Source organism: Tupaia chinensis, unplaced genomic scaffold, assembly GCF_000334495.1.
Source record: "Tupaia chinensis unplaced genomic scaffold, TupChi_1.0 Scaffold146304_1, whole genome shotgun sequence".
Lineage (NCBI taxonomy): Eukaryota > Metazoa > Chordata > Mammalia > Scandentia > Tupaiidae > Tupaia > Tupaia belangeri.
The window spans coordinates 150,678-159,402 of NW_006206160.1; the positions used below are offsets into that span (position 1 = coordinate 150,678).

Below are 8,725 nucleotides of genomic sequence, written 5' to 3' on the forward strand. Positions count from 1 at the left end.
GGGGGGGCGGAAGCCATTGAGGGCAATCATGAATGTCAGGGACAATGGAGGAGGAAGATGGGACATGGCAGAGGGTGGGGATGGGGAATCTAGGATGGCAAAACAAAAGGCAAGGTATGCAGGACACAAAAATTGGGAAATCATTTGCTGAGAACATATATGTTGATGTGCTTGATTGAGCCAATGCACAGTGTATTTTGGATGGAAAATTCATATGTGTGTTGTGATGAGAAAAAAAAATTATAATAAAAAACAAAGTATAAAAAAAAAAAAAAGGAGAGAGAAGAGGATAAAGACAGCAGTGAACAATCGAGAGGCAGGATGTTAATGAGAAATAGATATGGTTTATTACCTGTTGATGATGACATGTATAGTATTCTCAACTGAACCGGTCTGGGAAGTATTTCATGATGGGTGAAGTCTTTTTAATAAGCAAAACGAGAAATAGTGATTGACTGTCTAAAAAAATTATAATAATAATTATTGGGAAAAGCATGGAAAAGATATTGAATGATAAAGCGGGGAGATTGATATCTCTGTATTGACTGACATGCATGGCATTCCCTTTTGAAAAAGCAATGGAAGTCAATGTAAAGTTATATGTAATCTAGTGTAATAGAAAGAAGATTATGATGATAATAAAATAAAAAAAAAAACCATAAAATTGTGATACAGGCTTGTGAGATCAAATATTAGAATGCCTATTTTTTCCAGGACCTCTTCTGTTTTTTAAAGATTTCCAGGAGTTCTTATTGGGTCTTATCAGAATAATGTAGCACTTACGGGCAAAGATGCAGCCTAACAGTCCTTCACTGGAGGCCAAGATAGAGAAGACCTCCACAGCCACCATGAACTTCCCCTTGGTGCTGTGGTAGACAGGGAGGAAGGTGATCCAGACACTGCAGAACACGAGCATGCTGAATGTGAGGAATTTGGCCTCATTGAATGTGTCAGGCAGGTTCCTGGCCTGAAAGCCACAGTGAAACTCCCCAGAGCCAAGATGCCCAGGTATCCCAGCACAGAGTAGAAGGCAGTGACTGAGCCCTTGCTGCATATGATGATGAGGTTTCTGGGTTCAGAGTGTAAGTCTATGTCAATGTAAGGGGGAGAAGTTCCCAGTCAGATTCCACAGATAATCACTTGGATCAGGGAGGAAATGGGAATGACAGAGTTGGAAGCTCCTGAGAGCAACAAGCACCTCATTGTTCTTCCAGGCTTCATGACTTTGAATGCCAGAATCACAGTAATGGTTTTGGTCAAGACAGTGGAAACAGCCACAGTGAATACAATAGCAAATGTGACTTGGAGGATGCGGGCAGCTGTGTTAGGATGGCCAATGAACAGCAGAGAACAGAGGAAGCAGAAGAGGAGAGAGATGAGCAGGATGAAAGTTAGAGTCTGGTTATTAGTCTTGACTATAGGAGTGTCTCGGTGCTTCACAAAGACCCCCAAAATCACAGCTGTGACCACAGAGAAACACAGAGCCATACTGGTCATGGCTATCCCCAAGGAATCCTCAAAATCCAGGAATATCACAGGCTTGGGAAGGCATTGTGTTCTCTCACTGTTTGGATACTCTTGAACTAAGCATTGGATACACTCCTCTGCATCTGATGGAAAAGGAAAGACCCAGTGTTTAAATTTCACAGATTCTTTATTTGTGCCATGTTAAAGGACATGATCATCTTTGTGTCATTTGAGTAAAGACAGCCCCTAAAGTGCAAAGAGTGGTCCTCCTGACCAAGCTTGCTGACTTTCAGACACATGTGGAAATGTGGTCCTGTGAGTTGTCATTTACATGGTAATGAAAGCAATAAACATGTGAACACACTACCTGAATGCTGTTATTAATACTATAGAGCAGAATCAGGTTACAGGAAGTCACATATATTTATCAGAATCAGCCCCAAAGAATCAGATAGATTACATGGTGCCAGTTGTCCTCACATCACTAGCCAATTAACATCTGAAAACAAGTGGCTTTATATTCCATTTTCTCTTCCTCCATTTTCTGCCCTATAAAGTAATAAACCCAAGCCTGGTTCTGGGTCACGGCTTTCTCCATCAGAGGTCAGGCCCACCCAATCCTCACTTGTTTATATTCATATGTCTTTGTGTGTTAATTTTTATGTTTGTTTCTAATCCAAAGCCCTCCCACTCAGAAAAATGCATTCTGCAGAGCAGGTCATGGCACTGATGTGATCTCCCTGTCAGGTCCAGGCACTGATGTGAATTAAAATGCACTAAATTAAGGTTCTGCATTGACCCTGGGAGAATACATTGAGCTGCAGATCACTTCAAACCTTTAAAATAGTACCTCAGCATACAAGGATCCTGGTTAGTCTATCCTGTGGCTAAATTATGTCACCAACAGTGAGAATTTATTCCAGATGTCTACTCTACTTCATCCTGGGTTTTTCTCAAGATATGCCTTTTATTCTGATGACTTATAATAATAATATTTTAGCATGATAGAAATGGTTTTATTATTTGTATTCAGAAAAATATTACCTATTTCTCCTAAGGTATTAGATCTTTCTTTCTTTTCCTCTTTCTCTCTTTCTCTTTCTTTCTTTCTTTCTTTCTTTCTTTCTTTCTTTCTTTCTTTCTTTCTTTCTTTCTCTCTCTCTCTCTCTCTCTCTTTCTTTCTGTCTTTTTTTTCAATTGTGTGTTTGTGTGTGTGTGTGTGTGTGTGTGTGTGTGTGTGTGTGTGTAGGTTTTTGTTATAGGGCACACCTGCTCACCAGAAAGCCAAAGAGAGACAGAAAGCAAGAAATCACTCCCCAAAGGGAATTGGCCATACCTTCTCCTCCATTCTTATCTCAGGATCATGGACACTCATGCACACACACCTGGCATTTAAGCCACCAGGTCTGGGACTCAAACTGTGGTCTACTACATGGAAGTACAGCAACATAGTCATTACAACAACTACTGGTCCTGATATTTTATCCTTTATCAATACCTTTTATTTTCACATATGACACATTACCTAGTCATACAAGACTTTTCTCATTGTGCTTTTTCTTTTAATAATTATTTAATTTTATTTATTCATTCACTTATTTTTTTTTAAATTTGACCAGAGAGAAACACTCACACAAACGCGCAGAGAGAAAGAGAGAAAGTGAGAGAGAAAGTAAGCCACCAAATCCAGAACTCAAACCATGGTCATCCATATGAGAATGTCCAGCACCTTAACCACCACGACACCTGCTGGTCCCCTCATTGTGCTTTTTCATTTGTGGTCAATAGTCTTGTATATTTTCCATGTAAATGCTTAAAATTCAATGATTAAATTAACATTAGAATTTTGATTGTAATTTTATGGTTCTTATATATTTGTATTTTACAAAACTGCTATTTTAGGGAACCAGCAGTTAGCATAATGGCTATGTCGCTGGATTCCCACATAGTCGACCGCGGATCAAGTCCTGGACCCGGTGGCTTAAAACTCACGCTAGGCGCGTGTGCGTGCATGCCCAAGATCCCGAGAGGAGAATGGAGGACAAGGGATTGCTGCATGACCATCCCCCCTGGGGGGTGATTTCTCACTTTCTGTCTCTATGTCTCTCTCTGTCTGGCTGGCGAGCGCACGCGCCCTGTAGTGAAAACCTCTCCAAAAAAAAAAAAAGTGCTATTTTAATCATATTATAGAAGGATGGGTTTAATTTTTGAATTTTCAGTTTATACCTACAAGTAAGACGTATTAATCATTTTTGTAAGTGATAGGTAAGCAATACTTATAACTCTGCACAGACCTACTTATAAGTCTCTGTTCTAACTGTTCACTTCTATTGTAGAAATCATGAAAGCAGTCACTGAACATATGGAAATGAATTGGTATGTAAGTGTTTTGATTACATTTTATTTACAGAAATAGATGACAGTTTGCCCTCTCCATTCTTAAAATTTTTATTTATTTATTTTGGGAATTTACCATAGAGTATGTGCACTCACCAGAGAGAGAGACCAAGAGAGAGGGAAAGTGAGAAGTAACTCCCAGGGTAATGACCACACCACAATCCATTCTTTTCTTGGGATTTTAGACACAGAGACATAAACGCATGGTCTGGAACTCAAACTACAGGTAGTCATGTGGAAATCCAGTGGCTTAGCCAACATACCACCTGCCAGCTTAACAGCTTTTATTTTTAAACTAATAGTGAGGTAATAGTATACTATTCTCAAAGAACTAAAGAAAGATTAACCTATTTTTTTCTTTAAATACCCTTTTCTGTTTCTAGAATCAACAGATGCTACTGGCTTCTATCTGAGACAGGCTTGGCTCACAGAAATATACATACATTTTAGTTTGAGTATTATGCTCTGTCTTCCTTTATTTTTATTTCTTGTTTTAATATTTACTGGTGTTGAAAATATTTTATTATAGCCAAGAGTAATTTTTTTCTTGACTTATCACTTAAACTCATGCACTTTTTTTAAAATAAAGTTTTGCTATAAGATGTACAAAGAGAGGGAATGTGAGCAATTTCCCCCAGGGAGTATAACCATGCCACAACTCCTTCTCCTCCCCTGGGGACCCTCAATATGAGTGTTCACATTCCTGGCATGTTCTTTAATCTTCCAATATGATTTTGACACATACTGTGGGCCATGTGGGATCTAGCTGCCTAAACCACCATGCCACCTGGCTGGCCCCGTATATGTATATTTCAGTTAGTAATTAAATTCAAATTGCTTAAACTGTTATATGGTCTGAAATTACAGAATTCGTGTGGAAGAACTGAAATCATTGTTAATAACCATTCTTTTTTTTTTTTTTTAGAGGTTTGTCGCTATAGGGCACATGCACTTGCCAGAAAGACAGAGAGAGACAGAGATAAAGAAAGTCAGAAATCACCACCCAGGGGGACGGCCACGCTACAATCCTTTCTCCTCCATTCTCCACTTGGGATCTTGGGCACGTATGCACACATGCCCAGCATGAGTTTAAGTCACTGGGTCCGGGACTTGAACCATGGTCAACTACACGGGAGTCCAGTGACATAGCAAGTAGCCCAACTGCTAGTCCCAACAATTATTCTCTACATATTAGAAAATAGAAATGTGATTTAATGAGTCATTCCACGTTTCTTATCTGTCAATACCACATTTTCAATTTATAATTTTTAAAATTTATATATTGTATAATAGCTATATTTTGAGATATCACATTGTAAAATTTATTAGAATATTGCATCTTTTATTTTTAGATTTGTCTTTTTCTGGGACCAGCAGTTAGCGTAATGGCTATGTCACTGAACTCTCATATAGTCGACAGCAGTTTGAGTCCCAAACTCGGTCACTTGAACTCACGCCAGGTGTGTGTGCATGCATGCCCAAGATCCCAATAGGAGACTAGAGGAGAAGGGATTGTGGTGTGGCCATACCCCATGGTGGGTGATTTCTTGCTTTCTGTCTCTCTTTCTGGCAAGCACATGTGTCCTGCAGAAAAAAAAATAAACTCTCAAAAAAAAAAAAAGATATCTTTTTCTTAGTATGTTACAATATTTCAAAGTATAAGGTTCTAATTTTGGTTAATTTTGTGTCATTAATACATGGCATATTTTTTGTTAAAAATTACAAATTATTTTTATAATAATTTAATGTACTTCCTTTGTGCTCATCATCTGGATATAAAACTGTCAATTTCAAGTCTTTTAGGAATCCACAAAAAGCCATAATGATTACACATTTTCTATTTTATGGGTAGATTTTAGCATGACCCAGTATGAGATCTAATACTGACACTGTCTTACCCAGCCCTGGATTGCAAATCAAAGTGTCCATTGAAATCAGTTTAACAATTGAACTTAACAGGATGAGCAAAATCAGAAATGGGCTGACACATAATACAGTAGTAATTGTATTTATAAGTATATTGAAATTATGAATGAATATGTAACTTGAGAACAATGGTGCTCTATATTCCATTTCCAATATTATTGGTCTCCTTTTTATTGAGAAACAGGGGTTGGTGTATCATAAGGTACTTATTTAATACCTGTTTGATTTGAAATTCCTCTGTCTGTGCAAGAAACACAAATAAAACAGCAATCATGTCTTCCTCTTTGGTAAATTTTCTGGAATCCATGACCACAGCTCTGGCTACACACAGATACAGGAGTCTGAGCAGAAAAGAGAATCAGTCATCATTATCTACATTATCAGTTGCTTTGAAGGGATGTCTATATATATCTCCACCTCTGAGAAAGACTTGTCCTTTAAAAACATTTTATGATTCCTTTTTCTCCCAGCTGTCATCTTGTTGATATCATGTAGAATATTTGTTTAGCTAGAGGATGCATGCACTCACCAAAGACAGAAAGAGAAGGATGAGAGAAAGAACCATTGATGGGGAATGGTTGATCATACTCCAATTCTTTAGCCTCATCAGTCCTTTCAGGATTTGGGACATGCATGAAAATGTACCTAGTGTTTTTTTTTCCAACTAGGTCCAAGACTTAAACTTGTAATCAGTCATGTGGGATCTGGTTGCCTTAATCAACAGGCCACAGAGCCAGTCAATTAGCCAGTCAAGAATGTCTATGATTAGCTTTCCTTTCCATTTATAAACAGTTCACCAATATTACCAAGTGATCTGCTTCTTTTATTTCATACATGACTGGAACTATCCCTTAGGTTATTCTCTTCTCTTATTTAAGCACTTCATCCAAAACCATTTTACTGCAAGTTCCTACATGGCAAAGTTAGGATAAATGTTCCTGACAATATTCATGCCTTGCTTTCATAGTTAGTTGAGTATAAAATTTGTAGGTGCTAGATTTTTAAGAAAATATAGAATAATGTACTGTATAGGCACATTATAAAAGGTAAATTACTTTTTTTTTTTTGAGAGGTTTTTGCTATAGGGCGCGTGTGCTTGCCAGACAGACAGAGAGAGACTTAGAGACAGAAAATGAGAAATCACTCCCCGGGGGATGGTCATGCCGCAATCTCTTCCAGCAACATAGCCATTACGCTAACTGCTGGTTCCCAGTAAATGACTTTTAAATTATGGGCAAACCAATCAATGATGACCATATGTCATGAATCATGACTTATGTATGGTTAATCCACTTCTGGGTTTCTGAGTCCAGGGAAAACCAACTTTTCAGATATAAAAAGAATAGGTGGGCAAAGTGTGATTGTTTTGTAAATGACTCATCTATTCTAACTGCCTAAGATTATGATTAGTGCTTTGATATATTTAATACAAGAAATGTTAAAGGCTGGATGGTATACAAAATGTCAAAAAGACAAGAGTATGGTATCTACAAAAAGGTAGTTTCTTAACCTGTAATCTACTTGTGTGTGCAGTATATTGAAGTATAATAAAGACTGGCAATTAATGATAGTTTCATGGTATATAGAGTAATTGCCTCTAACTCAGAAAAACATATGAGAGTCATGTGTTTTATACAGACATAAAACATTTTAGTCAATGACAAGATATACACATGGCAACCATCCTGTGAGGGAATAGGCAAGGCTATAGGGTTTCTGTGTGTAGTAGGCAAAACCATCTAGATTTGTATAAATGCAATATATGATGTCCACACAATGAAAAAATTGCCTAGCAATTGTTTTCTTAGAACAATTTTTTTCTCATTAAGTAATGCTTGATTGTGGGGAGCCGCCCACATCAAAATGGCTGCCATGACCTTCACTGCTTAAAATGGCCGGTGCGACCTTGACACATACTCCAGGAATGCAGACCTCCTGGTTCAGACAGAACTGACAGGTCCTCAGTTAGGTCCGCTGTAAACTCCGCCTACCTCCCTCTGCCTTGTGTATATAAGAAAGTGCTCTGGCCCTCAATAAACGAGCGAAACCTTCATACCATCAAGAGCTGTGACACTGTGTGAGCTGTGATACTTCTTTCGCTCCCGTGCTGAGACGCTGCACCGGTTCCAGACCTCTGCCCCCTCACTCGATTTCTCTGCCCGATACGTCCCGCGGGCCAGGACATTCTGGCGCATATATAAATCTTATATACTTGTATGCCTATATATATATATTGTGTTCCAAAATAATTTAAAATTCCCAAGAGTTAATAGTAGACTATTATGTTAAATTGACATATATAACCAAATTCTTCAGTTATAAATTTTTGTCAGAACATTAACTATGGCTTTAATCCTAATTTTATGTCAAAAAAAAGATAAAAACTGAAAGTAGGGTTCTGGAGCTAGTTTTGCAATCTTTAAATATTATATACAGTAAAATAACTAAAAGAAAAAAAAAAAGCCCCTCCAACTAGTCCAGATGGGGCCTCACATTGTTGTGAAGTTAGCCTGCGAGTCCATCACACCAGAGCCAAGTAAACTGTTCTCACAGAGGCCTTGGTCTGTAAGCATGGGCCAGGACAGTCCTTTCTAATAGTGCTTCAAAAACCAAAAAGCGACAGCCCTGCTCTAGTCACTCCAGAGGCTGATTGCAAGTTGGACATTGTCAAGAGTGTGGAGGAGCAGCTCCATGACCAGATGGTCAGAGACAGGACAGGCTGCTGCTGAGTTATGAGACACTTAGAGTGGCCTCTGGTACCAGTAGGCTCCTTGGTCCTTGCTCCCGTTTTAATTGTTCTATTCACCGTGCTTCTAATTTTGTTTTTTGCTCTAATTTACTCAGTTTTCTTACCCAATATGTCTCCCACAGAATAAAGGCCTTTAAATATTACATGTTAATTGCCTCTAGACCTAAAGCCCAAGTATACCAGACA

At 38.3% G+C, this 8,725-nt stretch overlaps 1 pseudogene; it reads right to left on the bottom strand.

The window, feature by feature from the left end:
* Positions 1-685: 685 nt before the first annotated feature.
* The window catches only part of LOC102480014 (vomeronasal type-2 receptor 116-like), a 43,026-nt pseudogene continuing 34,986 nt past the window's right edge, over positions 686-8,725 (bottom strand).